Source organism: Sturnus vulgaris, chromosome W (genome assembly GCF_052056855.1).
Source record: "Sturnus vulgaris isolate bStuVul1 chromosome W, bStuVul1.hap1, whole genome shotgun sequence".
NCBI classification, from domain to species: domain Eukaryota; kingdom Metazoa; phylum Chordata; class Aves; order Passeriformes; family Sturnidae; genus Sturnus; species Sturnus vulgaris.
The window spans coordinates 43653631-43668587 of NC_142282.1; the positions used below are offsets into that span (position 1 = coordinate 43653631).

Consider the following 14957-nt stretch of genomic DNA (forward strand, 5'->3'; position numbering starts at 1 on the left):
TCCCTGAAAAACCCAAACCCACAACGGGTCTTAATAAATAGCACACACAAAAAATTCTACTTTCAACGCTGTCATCTCAGACCACCATTAGTCTTATGCCTGCTTGCAATTCACACTCAGTTGTCTATGAGCAGCTGGTTAACCAGCATAGGAGTTTGTTGAGGTATAATGATGATTGAAATTAATAAGGACAAGGAGACCAGCTCCTGTTTTAATGCCTTTATTGAGAAATCAGCTCTGGGTGGGAGCCCGACGGGTCACATGCACCACCGCTGCTCCCGATGGACGATCCCAAAGGAGGAGGAATTCAGCTTTGCTGTGCAGCAGAGCTGGGCCTTCTGTCCTCACAGGAGTCCCGCAGAAGACCCTGTTTGGTTCGTAATCCAGGGGTGTCATGTCGATCGGGTGCTGTTCAGGTCATTGTGACAAGGCAAGAGTCCTGGTTGGTGATTTCATCTTCTTGACTGTTTTTCTTACTTGGGAGTACCATTTTTGGTTTTCGATGTTATATTGGCTCGTTGTTTTTAGGGTTTTTGTATTACTGAGTTGTGTCCCATAAGCACTTGCGGTCTTCTCATTTGCCAAGCATCATTTTGGGAGCAGCGAAGGCTTTACCTACCCGACGGGGGAGGGAAAGGGCATAATGGCAAGGCAATTCCAGGGAGTGGGAATTAGAACAGAACAACAGCAACAATTAACATAAAAACAGTGTGTTTTCCACAGTTAACAGAACATTAACAGAACAAACAGGAGCTTGTTCATAACAGTTTTCTCTCGCAGAGGGGTAGGGGGAGACCAAAAAAGGAAAAGTGAGACAGGAGCCTGGGCTCTCGCTCTCGTTCTCTCGCTCGCTAGTAAAGTCGAAGGAAAACGGCCAAGGCTCCTACCTAACATCTTCCCCGCCATCCCAGTGCCGGGAGCCACGTTCCCTGCTGTCGGATATCGCTCTGCTGCCTTCCCACTTTATCCTACTACCTCCGGGCACTCTGCCGAGCACCACGACCAACACCGTGAAGGAGTCGCCCCTCCATCCCTCTCACACCTCGGCCGCCGCCATCACTCCAGCCCTCTTCGACTGCGAGAGATCTGCCCTGCCCACACCACCGGTAACTAAGCGCAAAGAAAGAGGGCCTGTGGCCAAAAGGGACTGGAACTGAGCTATACTGTTCTGTTGTCAATTTTTATAGCTGTTGTTTCTGCAGTTTGCCTTGTTAGATATATTAGTAAAGAACTGTTATTCCTATCCCCATATATTCTGCCTAAAAGCCTCTGATTTGAAACTATAATAATTAGAAGGGAGGGAGTTGCATTCTCCATCTCAGAAAAAGGGGTTCTTGCCTTTCCTTAACAAATACCTGTCTTTCAAACCAAAACATTGAGGAAATAAATAAAGAATGTAGCATAGGCAAACAGAAGTCATGCAAAACACAAGCAGGATGCCAACTCAGCTCTGCAAGATCGACAAAGTTATGCAAAACAATATCGCACTTACTCAAAAGCAGGGGTCAAAGAACAGCTACCTAAAAAGGACACTGGACATTGAAGATAGTCCCCAAAAAACCATATAAGGACTTCCAATAAGGGGTGCAACTATGTCAAATAAAGTCAAAGGAAGTAGGGATAGATAATGAATATGTAATCAGTGTGTATAAAAACTGTTCGCTCAGTGCACTCGAATGAAGGAAGGATCTCCCAAGGGACCAACATGCTGTAATAAAGAATGCCTGCTTTCTAATACTCAAAACCGTAGAAAGTTTTTAGCCAGCTGATTTTGGTATCAGCATGCTGTAGGCAAACTTGAGCTAGACCAGCCAGCCATCCTTTAGAGACCTTTTCACTTTAAGATAAAATGTTTTGTGTCCGATCTACACATTCTGTTACATCCAATTTTGAAAATTTGGACTCAAGTCCATAACCCAACTATTAATGTAGTATTTGTTCTATGTGTGCAATGCTGGAGTGGTCCTTAGGGAAAAGGATACCACTCGCTTTTTGTTGGGGGTTGGTCTTTTCCCTTTTTCCCTCTGTTGAATTTTCCCCATTGTTATGTTAAGAACTGTTGACTAGGCCCTAGGGACAGGGGGAAAGGAGGGGGGAAGGGAAAAACACCACAATATCTGGGGGCAGGTAAAGGTTTTGGGCAGTCGTGCACTCTCTCGCTCGTGGAGTCTGAGGAAAGACGGCCGGTGCTGCTACCTACCACCTCCTGCCATCCCAACGCCGGGAGCCACGTTCTCTGCTGTCGGACACCGCACTGGTGCCTTCCCGCTTTCAGTGTGCCACCCCCCGGACACCCTGTTAAGCACCGTGACCGACACCGTGAGCAGAGAAGTCTCTTCCCCCATCCCTGTCCCATTTGGGACGCTGCCGCTGCCATCACCCCAGCCCTCCCGCAGCTGTGCGAGACCTACCCTGCCCCCACCACCGGTAACTGCAGCGCAGGGAGAGCATGTCTGCGTCCGAAAAAGGACTAGAACTTGGTTACTGTTCTGATTGTTGTTAATTTCATAGCTGTGGTTGGTTGTTTTTTTTTGTCTTGTTAGATATATTAGTAAAGATTTGTTATTCCTATCCCCATATCTTTGCCTGAGAGCCCCTTAATTTCCAAATTATAATAAATTGGAGGGAGGAGGGTTTCTTAGCAGATACCTGTCTTTCAAACCAAGACACTTTTCTTTCTTGCTCACTTACCCTTCTGGCATTTGAAGCCATACTCGCTGCTATAATCATTAGGTACAAGGTCCTGCTATGATGGTTGACTAATCCAGGAGCAAACAACCATGCTGGCATATTGGGGACACTTCTGAAAATACAAAAAAATAAACCATTTAATGTATCTTATTTTAGAGTTTCACATTTTGTTACAGCTTTAACGGATTTACTCTTTACTGTATTGTCCAATATGGTTCCTGTGTTCCTCTTTGTCCAGAGCTGATTGTATTAACTTAATTTAGGAGTCTCTGGCTGTAGATCTCATAGCCGTGTAAGTAGTCAAAAGTCCTTTCCAATTTTGCTTAAGCGGCTCCTTATTCCACTTCCAGACATACACGCAGTCTTCTGGCTGGTGAGGGTATACTTAAACATTTACAGTTCTTAATGAGACCAAAACAGACTTACACAATGATAAAATTATTTTGCATTGATTGGAATCCCATTACTTCCCACATTCTCCCAATAATTTTAACATATGTTGGGGTGGGGAGGGGAGAGGCATGAGTTCTCCTCCCTCCAATGGGCCCAAAATTTTCACACAACAGATTGCTAGTTTTCCCTTGCAACTTAACCAGTTCTTTTGCAGATTGTGATATCATTACCATAGCTCTGACTCTTGATATGCAAATTCCATCTTTACAAGCGAATGGAGCTTGGGGTAAGGAGCAGAGGGGGCTGGCTTTGCTGAGTCAAGCCCCCTTCAAGGCCTGAGTGGGTTGACATCATGCTTGGGGAGGCCAAACTCCTCCCGCAGTCTGGAAGACTGGTTCATCCTCCACAACTCCCCCAGCAGTGTTAATTTTCAGCTCCAAAGCTCCTTCTCTGGCTGCTCAGAACCACGCCTCTCTTCCTGGGCAGCCACCAAAGACTCCCATGTGGTCCCCTGTAGTGGTTTTGGTTCGGCAATTTGAGATTTCCCAGCCAACGCACCAAATTATGTTGGGGGTTAAGCGTTGGCCAAATTGCCAGTGCACCCACTAGAATTATTTACTCATTTCCTGCTGTGAGATAGGATTAGGAGGAAGGCAAAACAGGCTCAAACTTTAAAGGGTACAAAGAAAAACTTTATTACTAGAAACTATAAGAAAAAATAATAAGAACCAGAATAAAACTCTCAGAACACTTCTCCTCCCCCCACAACTTCTTTTCTTTCACACTGACAACATACAGAAACAAATCAGTCAGTTTACCATCTCTAAAAATAGTCTTTCACCAATTTACTTGAGAGAGGAGACTTCTCTTCAGTCTACAGAGATTTTCTCCACAAGAAACAGTTTTCTCGTGGCCTCGATGTAATCCTGAATCAGCCGCTTGGGAGAATGGAAATCTAATCGTTGTCTAAAAATATCTTCCTCGACTAACAATCTTCCCACAAGCGTTATAAAGGACCATGTCAACTTATGTGGCACACTTTAAGGATTATAACAGTTCAAACAAATTCTCTCTTCGTCTTTGAAAATAGAGGTCTTTCTTCTTCTATTCCTTGGGGGGCAGCAGGGGTATTCTGTCTATTCAAACTTATGGGATCACAATCATTTCAACATCTGCTTACTTTAGCACAAATGCCTCTGTTCATATCTACAGTTAGAAGATCTCATCCACCCCATAATGCATTTCTATGAGTTATAGGGAAGCAAGTGTCTCTTCTCTGTGATAATTGATAAAAGATTCGTGTTAATCACAAAAGCATTGGGGTTTGTATAAACCAGAATACTAAGCTCTGAAGTGAAGCATGGACACTAGATAAAGGAAATTATATTATAAAATAGTTCTGTTTAAAATCACCTTGTTATGTTATATTCTGTTGTATTATGTTACATTATGTTATGTTATGTTTTTCAAATAAGTTGTATCGGCTGCCAGCTTGCAAAATCGGACTTCCCAAAAAGCCCTTCCTGCCTTTGTCTAATCAATACTGCCTATCCCAAAAACCAGACTCCCAGAACTCCTCTGGTGGTTATCTACAAGGACTGGATGGCTATCTATGACTAATTATCACCCAAAGGCTTTGTGAATTTGTGTACAACGAGAACCCACAGTATAAGAAGAAGCTGCAAACCGAGGTTCGGTGGAGCGTGGAATGGGCGGTGACCCCTCACGTTCCCCAGCACGCTGCTTGCTCTTTCTATATCAAATAAAACAATCTAAATTTTGCTGAATATCGAGACTTTTGTCTCTCATTTATAACATCTTGAGAGGAATGTTAAATTTGTCTTTACAAATGAGTTGTGGATCAGCCTATAGATAAGGCTAGCACTGAGAGATAAAAGAAACAATGGGATGGATTCCACTGATTGATGAATGGAAAGAGATATTTGCCTTTACAAACAAACTGTAGGGCTGCTGATAAATGAAATTGGATATCGAAAGATGAAAGAAGCAACGGGGGGAAAACTATGAATTCTATAAGAATTAAAAATTAAAAGGGAGGGTTATACATTAGAGGGGAATTTCAGGTATCAGGCGTTCCGGGAAGTCTGTGCCTCTCAAGTACCTAAGCCAATGGGGAAAGAGAGAGGGAAATGCGGCCGGGAAAATAGGATAAAAAGGAGGCTGCGTCCTCCGAAAATTTGAGAGATCCCAGGGGAATGTCCCATGGCCTCTCCCTTTATTCGAATAAAGCAAAAAGGACTCCTCTGTCTCCTTTTTGGACATAAACCTCTGGTGTTTGTGGATTAATTTTCCTGACAATCTCTACAGCTTAAAAAAGAGACATGTCAGTCCAAGAGTGAGGCACCTCCATCAATCCCTTCCGTCTGGGACCTTGACTTCTTCCTTTTGTCTGACCTTGGTGTTATCATGGTGTTTCTGTGTGTATCTTCATCTTGGTCCTTTTCTTTCACTCACTAGAGAGAACAAAGTGTCTGCAAGTCTCATTCTGGGCAGTGAAAGAGTTGATATCTTGCCCGGGTAGCGGCTGGAGCAGTTGGGGTGGAGTATTTCAGATCGCCTTGGGGGCTGGGACAAGATAGCAGGGGCCCAGCCCTGCTGGGACGGGACCCGGCTGTCTCTCTCCCAGGCCGTGCGGGTGCTGCGGCAGGGTGGGCTCGGCCTCCCGGAGTTGCTCCTGGGGTGTTAGCAGCGGCAGCATTTCTGCCACTCTGAGGGGGGGGGGTGGGGGGGAGGTGGGGAGAAACAGCCAGGATCTCAGTGGCCAAAGGGCGTCCCCTCCCCGTCCCGGCCCTAGCCCCAGCCCGGCTGTGCAGGGCTTGGCCCCAGCCAGGCTAGTTGCCTTCTGAAAGGTCGGAAATGAGAGATTCCCGGGTTTTTTTCATCTTTACATGTATGTTTTACAAAGGCACATAAACTTTCTCATTGGTGTATCAATGTGTCAATATTAAAAATCAGACACCAATTGGTCCTTGTCAGGTCCAAAGGAGGCTGCCCAGGTCCTGACAGGGAACTATTTCAGGAAATTTATACAAACCACAACATCCCTCAACAAGTTGCCTTTTTTTTTCCCTTCCCTTGCCAAAGTTTCGATATTCTCCTCAACCACCTGCAGTTTTTACCAGTCCTTCTCAGACTACATCTCTTTTCTCCGGCAGTATAACATTAACTGCAAAATTATATCCAAATCCAAACACTCATTAGATGGCCATTTCTCTTTATTACCTAATGAATAACTTGGCCATCAGAGGTTACAATATTCTATCAAGTCTTTATGAGTTAAAAGGTCACCTTTAAACTTCTTCCAGTTTTGCAAAATGCAACCTGAAGGTGAACTTCTTGGTGTTCCTCCATCTCGAGTTTGTAATGAAAATTTTAAACTTATACCAAAATCTTGCAATCACTAAAACTGACACAAAGAGAGCACTTTATGTCCTCAAATGCAGTTTCAGCCATGCACACAGAAGACAAAGAAATAATTGATAGCGCACACCATTTGTTTCAAAACCCCAATAGACATTCAGTTATGTTTCAGCACTCTTTCAGCAAATGAGCTTTATATCACAGGCATGCCCATGTTAATTTTATATGCTGGCAGACTCAAATCACAGAATCACAGAATTAACTAGGTTGTTTAAGCCACCTCTCTTCTTTCAGCACATTCTCACATGTTCCTTCTTTCAAATACGCCGTGAAAGACATTAGTGTTCAAGCCACATCAGTTCCGGGTTTTTCTCATGTACCTCTCATAACCACATCTTTCAACCTTCCCTGTCATTTCATCCTCAATATCCACTGGGATAAGAGCAAATAGATTTCAGTTTTAACACCTCACATGCATAAGATAAGAGTTTGCATATTAGTTTATCTTTTTTTTTGCCCAAAGGTTTCCTTAGAGTTCTTAATCATATTTTGTTTTCCCTCAGTTTTCCCTCACAAGCTTTCTAATGCTCACCTCTGGGGCGATACCCCTTAAAAACAAGTAATCTATACTTTTGATCCTCATCAAACTTTTTCCTAGGTCCTTATTCCACAGAAGCATAGGGCATAGACCTATCCTCTCCCACACCTTTATCTCCACCCCAAGGATTCTCTCAAATCTACCTCTTCTGTTTTTCCAGTGTTATAGATAAGTAATGTGATGGATTGGCTCTTGCAATTAAGGGATAAATATTGTGTATATGTTAAGAGAAGTTTTATTGATGTATGGTTATGTTATCATGATCTTGTTGTTTAGACATCCTCTGTTCTCTCTATAGTCCCCTTCTCCCCTCCGTATTGTTGCCACCAGACAGCCTTGGTTGTGAAAGCCTTGTGGAGGGAGGGCGTGCACATGTGCCCCTGGCATGGGACAGTTGGGAATAGGGAAGGCTTGTTGCTAAGGAGGCGCGACAACACCTGACCTCCAATCAAGTTGTAAGAAAGTAGTCTCCACCAATGGACGGTGAAAATGAGTTGACGGACAGACTTCGGGAGGGGCCAGGGTTGGCTGATGCAACCCCCAGGGGTATAAAAGGAGGAGCAGCCATTTTATAGACGAGCACGTGGCAGACAGTCACCCGCTCCCGGCGCTGTCCCTTTTCCCTAATTCAGTCCTTTGTTTTGTTTGTTAAGGTTTAATACATTTTTGAAAATTTTAAAGTGAGCGGTCATTTCTTACACCAGTAACTAGAATCAGACTCCCTGTTTGCTCCAGTTCTTCAAAATCCTGCTGCTTTTTCAAAACTTCTCCTACAAACCACCTCCAGATTTTCACTTCCCAGTTACCAAGCCATCTTAGCAGCTTACCAAAATTTCAATCTTTCCAATGTTTCTACTAAACTTTCAAGAAACTGTGACAATTGATAAAAGATTCGTGTTAATCACAGAAGCATTGGGGTTTGTATAAACCAGAATACTAAGCTCTGAAGTGAAGCATGGACACTAGATAAAGGAAACTATATGATTAAATAATTCTGTTTAAAATCACCTTGTTATGTTATATTCTGTTGTATTATGTTACATTATAATATGTTATGTTTTTCAAATAAGTTGTATCGGCTACCAGCTTGCAAAATCGGACTTCCCAAAAAGCCCTTCCTGCCTTTGTCTAATCAATACTACCTATCCCAAAAAACAGACTCCCAGAACTTCTCTGGTGGTTATCTATGAAGACCAGACCTCCAGAACTCCTCTGGTGGTTATCTACAAGGACCAGATGGCTATCTGTGACTGATTATCACCCAAAGGCTTTGTGAATTTGTGTACAACGAGAAACCACAGTATAAGAAGAGGCTGCAAACCGAGGTTCGGTGGAGCCTGGAGTGGGCGGTGACCCCTCGCATTCCCCAGCGCGCTGCTTGCTCTTTCTATATCAAATAAAGCAATCCAAAATTTTACTGAATATCGAGACTTTTGTCTCTCATTTATAACAATTTGGTGCCGAAACCCGGGACGTCCTTGGAGCCCTGAGGGGCACTGCGATTTCGGGGAGGCGCCCCACTGCTGTGGCCCCGGTTCGTCAGTGATTCTCGGGACCCATCGACGTCCCACACCATATAGACTGAGCAAGGAAAATCTCCCTGGAAGACCGCGGCAATATCACCTGTAATTCTTGTGCACGAAGACCCAGACAGGAGCATCGGACTGTGAGTATCTGTCTGGTTTGGTGGGGATGACTGTGTGTTTGTCTAAATGAGACGTGGCCTTTGCTGCAAAGCGAGAGCGGAGTCCTACTATCCGCGTTTCCAGCAACCTGCGAGGGACCTGGCCGGTGACCGGACGAAGCGAGTGAGCACAAAGAGAGAGACTGATTTTCTTGTCCTAGCCCAGGTAGAGGCTAGGTCCTTCCCATCCTAGTCCAGGCAAACGCAAGACCCGGGAAGGGGGCGAGGGGGAAGGGGGAGGAAAAGAAAAGCAGATTGCAACACACCAGTCATGGAAGGAGAAGGGAAAAGCTGCTTTTCCCATCCCAGCCCAGGTAGAGGCAGGTTCCAGTCCATCCTGACCCAAGGAGAGGCAGGGGTTCGGGCGGAACACATCAGGGAGTACTAACACCTCAAGACAGTCCCTTGAGGTCAAAATGGGAAAAAGAGGGAATAAAATTATGAGTCCCAGGGACCCACGAAGAGGTTCAAGTTCATTTGGTCCACAAGGAGACCGGGAAAATAAAGACAAGACAAGTAGGTTGCCAGAAATACCACCAGCCAGCCCTTTGGGAGTAATATTAAGATGTTGGGACACAGGGGTGGTATACAGAGGAAAAAGTAAAGAAAAATTGATTCAATATTGCATGGTGGAATGAACCAGAGAAATGATCCGTAAAGATAACCTATACTGGCCCATGTTCGGATCATTTGAGGGTTGGATTTGTCGGGCATTAAACACATATGTGGCTCATAAAGAACCATCTAACAAAGAGGAATGTGAGTATGCTGCCCTGTGGGCAAAACAGTCCAAGCCATCCTTAATATATACTCTAAAAGAAAAAGAGGATGAAAATAAAAAAAAGGTTACCTGGGAACCCCTCGATAATCTCCCACCTCCGTATAATACAGAAAATACAGGAGACCCTCCCCACGCACCCACTTCTCCTCCCGGTACTCCCATAGCTCTGAGAACTCGCTCCAGTCAAAGGAATACCAGGAGAGATGGTATCACCAGAGAGGAGGGAGATAAGGACACAAAGGCTCGCCTTTATCCCCTGAGGGAAGTGCCATTAGCAGGACAACAGGCTGGCTTAATTGGATTTGTAAATGTTCCCTTGAACACAGGGGAAGTGAGAAACTTTAAAAAAGAAATGGGAAAACTATTAGAAGATCCTATAGGAGTATCGGAGAGACTAGATCAATTCCTCGGACCAAGTATGTATACTTGGATGGAATTACAATCTATATTAAGTATCCTATTCACCACGGAAGAACGGCAAATGATCACACAGGCTGGAATGAGGGTATGGGACCGGGAGCATCAGATTGGACCTAGGGGAGACCAGAAATGGCCATTAAATAATCCTAACTGGGATAATCAAAATTATGTCCATCGCCAGAATATGATGGACTTAAGATGGATACTCGTTAAAGGTATCCGAGAATCAGTTCCTAAAGGACAAAATATTAATAAAGCCTTTAGTGAACAACAAAAAAAGGACGAATCCCCGACTGACTGGTTGGAGAGGCTGAGGAAAGATCTCCAAATGTACTCCGGGATAGACCCTGATACACAAGTGGGTCAGGCACTCCTCAAAACCCAATTTGTTGCTCGATCATGGGGAGATATTAGAAAGAAATTAGAAAAGTTAGATGATTGGCAAGATCGGGGGTTACAAGAATTGCTAAGAGAAGCACAAAAAGTTTATGTAAGGAGGGATGAAGAGAAGCAGAAAGCAAAAGCAAAAATCTTCATAGCTGCAGTTCGTGAAACACAGAAAGAAACCCAGCAGAAAGGGGGAGGGAAACCACGAAAACCCCCATCAAGACAAGGAAATGAAGCAGGAAATAATTCACCAAGGCGAACCTGCTTTTACTGTAACAAGAAAGGTCATATAAAAAAAAACTGTAAAGAACGGATACGGGATGAAAAAATGTTCCAGGAAGATGAATAAGGGTGTCAGGGGCTGTATGTATTAGGGACCATACCATCCAAAGAGCCCTTGATAAATTTAAAGATTGGTCCCCAGGGAGAGGAGGTGGAATTTTTAGTAGATACAGGAGCCGAAAAATCCACAATTAAACACCTACCAAAAGGGTGTGAGCCTAGTAAAGAAACAGCACTCGTAGTTGGAGCAAAAGGTGAACCATTTCAGGTCCCTATTATTAAAAATGTGCAAATTAAGACCCAAACCAAAATTGAATTAAAAGATCTGCTGTTACTGCCAGAGGCAGAAAATAATTTATTGGGGAGGGATTTAATAATAGCATTGGATTTGAAAATTGAAGTATCCCAAGGTCAGCTTAAAATTCTTGCTTTAACTCAAAAGGATGAGGAGCAAATATGTCCTGAGGTGTGGTACACCCCTGGAGAAATAGGGAAGTTAAAAATGAAACCTATCAAAGTGAAAATCACTGATCCTGATTTACCTATCCGAGTTCGTCAATATCCAATATCTCTAGAAGGGAGACGGGGCCTTAAGCCTCTCATAGAAAACCTTTTGCAACAGGGGGCTTTGGAACCATGTATGTCCCCACATAATACTCCTATTCTGCCTGTCAAAAAGACAGACGGGAATTACAGATTGGTACAGGATTTGAGAGCTATAAATCAGCGAACTGTTACCAAATTTCCCGTAGTAGCAAACCCTTACACACTCTTAAACCAGTTGTCCCCTGACTACACTTGGTATAGTGTGATAGATCTAAAAGATGCCTTCTGGGCATGCCCATTAGAGGAAAGTAGTAGAGATTACTTTGCCTTTGAATGGGAAGATCCTGAAAAGGGCAGGAAACAACGTTGGACAGTATTGCCTCAGGGCTTTACAGAATCCCCTAATCTCTTTGGACAAACCCTAGAAGAATTAATGCAATCTTTTGAGTCACCCGACGGGGTGAAATTGTTACAATATGTAGATGATCTATTAATAGCAGGAAAAGACGAGGAATCTACTAGAAATGGGACAATAAAACTTCTAAACTTTTTGGGACAACAGGGATTGAAGGTATCCAAAGCCAAATTACAGTTCACAGAACCAGAAGTAAAATATTTGGGATATTAGCTAAGTAAAGGGAAAAAGAAATTGGATCCTGATAGAGTCTCTGGAATACTAAGCCTGGGACCTCCAAAAATCAAAAAAAGAAGTGAGGAAAATTTTGGGACTGCTGGGATACTGTCGTCAATGGATAGAGGGATTTAGTGAGAAAGTGAAATTTCTATATGAAAAACTTACCACTAATCGCCTAAAATGGACAGAGGAGGATGATAAAAGTTTTGAAAAGGTCAAACATGCTTTAATTCAAGGCCCTGTACTCAGTCTCCCAGACTTGGAGAGACCCTTTCAGTTATTTGTAAATACCTCTAATCAAACAGCATATGGGGTACTCACCCAGGAATGGGCAGGCAGTCGAAAGCCAGTGGGATTTTAGTCTAAACTGCTAGACCCTGTCAGTCGGGGTTGGCCCACATGCCTCCAGGCTCTAGTGGCCACAGCACTTTTAATTGAAGAAGCCCGAAAAATTACCTTTGGGGCACCCCTAGTGGTCCACACCCCTCATAACGTAAGGGAAATTCTAAATCAAAAAGCTGAAAAATGGTTAACTGATGCCCGAATATTAAAATATGAAGCTATTCTAATCACTTCCCCAGATTTGGAGATAAAAGCAACAACTGCCCAAAGTCCCGCACAATTCCTATATGGGGAACCAGGAGAAAATTTAGAACATGATTGTGTAGATGTTATAGAATTACAAACAAAAATTAGACCTGATTTAGGAGAAGTTGAATTTAAGGATGGAGTAAAATTGTTTATAGATGGATCTTCTCGAGTGGTGGAAGGAAAACGAAAATCGGGATATGCCATAGTAGGAGGAGAAGAATTGAAATTAATTGAATCCGGACTCTTAAACGCAGCATGGTCCGCTCAGGCTTGTGAACTATTTGCTCTTTATAGGGCATTGTCTTATTTAGAAGGTAAAAAAGGAACGATATATACGGATTCTAAGTATGCCTATGGCATAGTCCACACATTTGGTAAAATTTAGGAAGAAAGGGGGTTAATTAACACTCAAGGACGGGGGTTGATACATCAAGAATTAATTGTTAGAATACTAGAGGCTCTTAGGGGCCCCATTGAAATTGCTGTGGTCCATATAAGAGGGCACCAAAAAGGAACAAGCTACCATACAAGGGGGAATAATCTAGCTGACAAAGAAGCAAAAAAAGCAGCATTGAAGCAAAAACCAGTTTCTGTATTAAGTACTACAGTCAAAGATCTTAGCCCCAACCAGGAACTACAGAAGCTATTTACTCCTCAGGAAAAAGAAGCGATAAAAAAATTAAAGGCAGAACAGCATGAGAATAAATGGGTTTTACCAGATGGCAGGGAAATTTTACCTAAGACCCAGGCCAGACAAATTATTGAACAATTACTCCAACAAACACATTGGGGAACCAAAGCACTAGCAGACCAATTTTTAAAATTTTTTGGATGCATTGGCATTTTTGATATTGCAAAGCAAAGCGTACAGGGTTGTTTAACTTGTCAGAAAATTAATAAAAACGGTATGCGACAAGGTCCGTCAGGAGGACGGAAAACTGCTTACAGACCCTTTGAAAGAATACAAGTAGATTTTACAGAATTACCAAAAATAGGAAGGTGGAAATACTTACTAGTGATAGTAGACCAATTAACCCACTGGGTAGAGGCATACCCTGCAGCTAGGGCCACATCACAAGTGGTAGCCAAAATATTGTTGGAACACATAATCCCAAGGTATGGCCTGGTTCGAGCAATAGACTCAGACCAGGGGACGCACTTTACATCAAAGGTGCTTAAGTTACTGACCTCAGCGCTGGGCATCAGCTGGGAGTATCACACACCTTGGCACCCTCAGAGTTCTGGCAGGGTTGAAAGGATGAATCAAACATTAAAACAACAGCTGTCAAAATTAATAATTGAGACTAAAATGCCATGGACAAAGTGCCTCCCACTAGCCCTGTCTAATATACGAACAATGCCAAATTCAAAAACAGGGATTTCACCATATGAAATGCTGTATGGTATGCCTTACCCTAAAGGAGTACGCCTTGATCCGACCTTAGTTCAGGACCCTTCTCTTCAGAATTACATAATAACAATCAGCAAAAACTTGGAAGAATTAAGAGAGAAAGGGATTTTAGCTCAAACTGTCCCTCTAGGATTTGCCATACATAAAATTAAGCCAGGACAACATGTGTTAATTAAAGTATGGAAAGAAGAAAATCTAACTCCAAATTGGGAAGGACCGTATTTAGTTCTGTTAACGACTGAAACAGCTGTGAGGACAGCTGAAAAGGGATGGACACATGTGAGTAGAGTCAAGGGTCCTGTAACCCCTCCTACTGCAGGTTGGAGAGTGACATCTGAGCCTGGAGACCTCAAAGTGCGAATTTGGAAGACTTGATGTCAATATCGGATAAATTCGTCTCGAAGGTCTCCTAATCAGGACTGAAAGTCACCTGCCCCAAACCCGGGTGTAGCCTGTTCATCAAGAAAAGGTGTCCATATTGTACTGAGTTGTTGTGGTGTTATTCCTATGGTGGGTATCCCCCATTTGCATTATGTGTCCAGTGTAGAAGAAATGAATATAAAGAAACTATTAAAGTATTAATGCCCTATCAGCACAAGGAGAAATAGAAATTGATGATCATAACTGGTGGGAGGAATAAGGAAAAAAAGAGAGCCAGAGCAGAGGTATTGACAAGAAAGTGTCAGAAGGGTTGTGTATACTGTGCTGTTACTGCTGTACCTCATACTGGAATGTCAAAGCTAAAAACTGGAACAAAATTAAGAAACACTACCAAAAGAGAAAGACGATGTAGGAGACCCCAGGACATATTCCCTGCTGCCGAGAAGATCAAACAAACCTCGGCTACTGGCAGCAACCCCATAGGCCTTGAGGGAGGCAGAGGGATGAAAATGGTCATGGGAGTCATCTTATTGCTAATGATGATAAAAGGAAATAGTGCTGATGCTTGTTCCAAGTGTTACCAGACAATTAAGTATGGCAGACACACAGTATCCACCCTTGCCTTCCATACACATATCAATTCGGCCTGCTATAATAAACACAACTTAGAAACTTGCACTATTATGGGAAAAAGTTACTGGGTAGCCACCAATTTAGGAAAAGGAGGGTGGGCTCCATCAGCATACCAAAGTTGTCCAGTAGGAGAGACACACCTCT

General features: G+C 43.2%; 1 long non-coding RNA gene across 1 annotated transcript in view; it reads right to left on the reverse strand.

The window, feature by feature from the left end:
• Positions 1-209: 209 nt before the first annotated feature.
• The window catches only part of LOC148220203 (uncharacterized), a 54872-nt gene continuing 40124 nt past the window's right edge, over positions 210-14957 (reverse strand). Inside the window, exons 2-3 of the long non-coding RNA XR_015798909.1 lie at positions 2692-2803; positions 210-615 (exon numbers count right to left, since the gene is read on the reverse strand). This is a non-coding gene — a long non-coding RNA (uncharacterized LOC148220203). The remainder of the gene's footprint in view (positions 616-2691; positions 2804-14957) is intronic.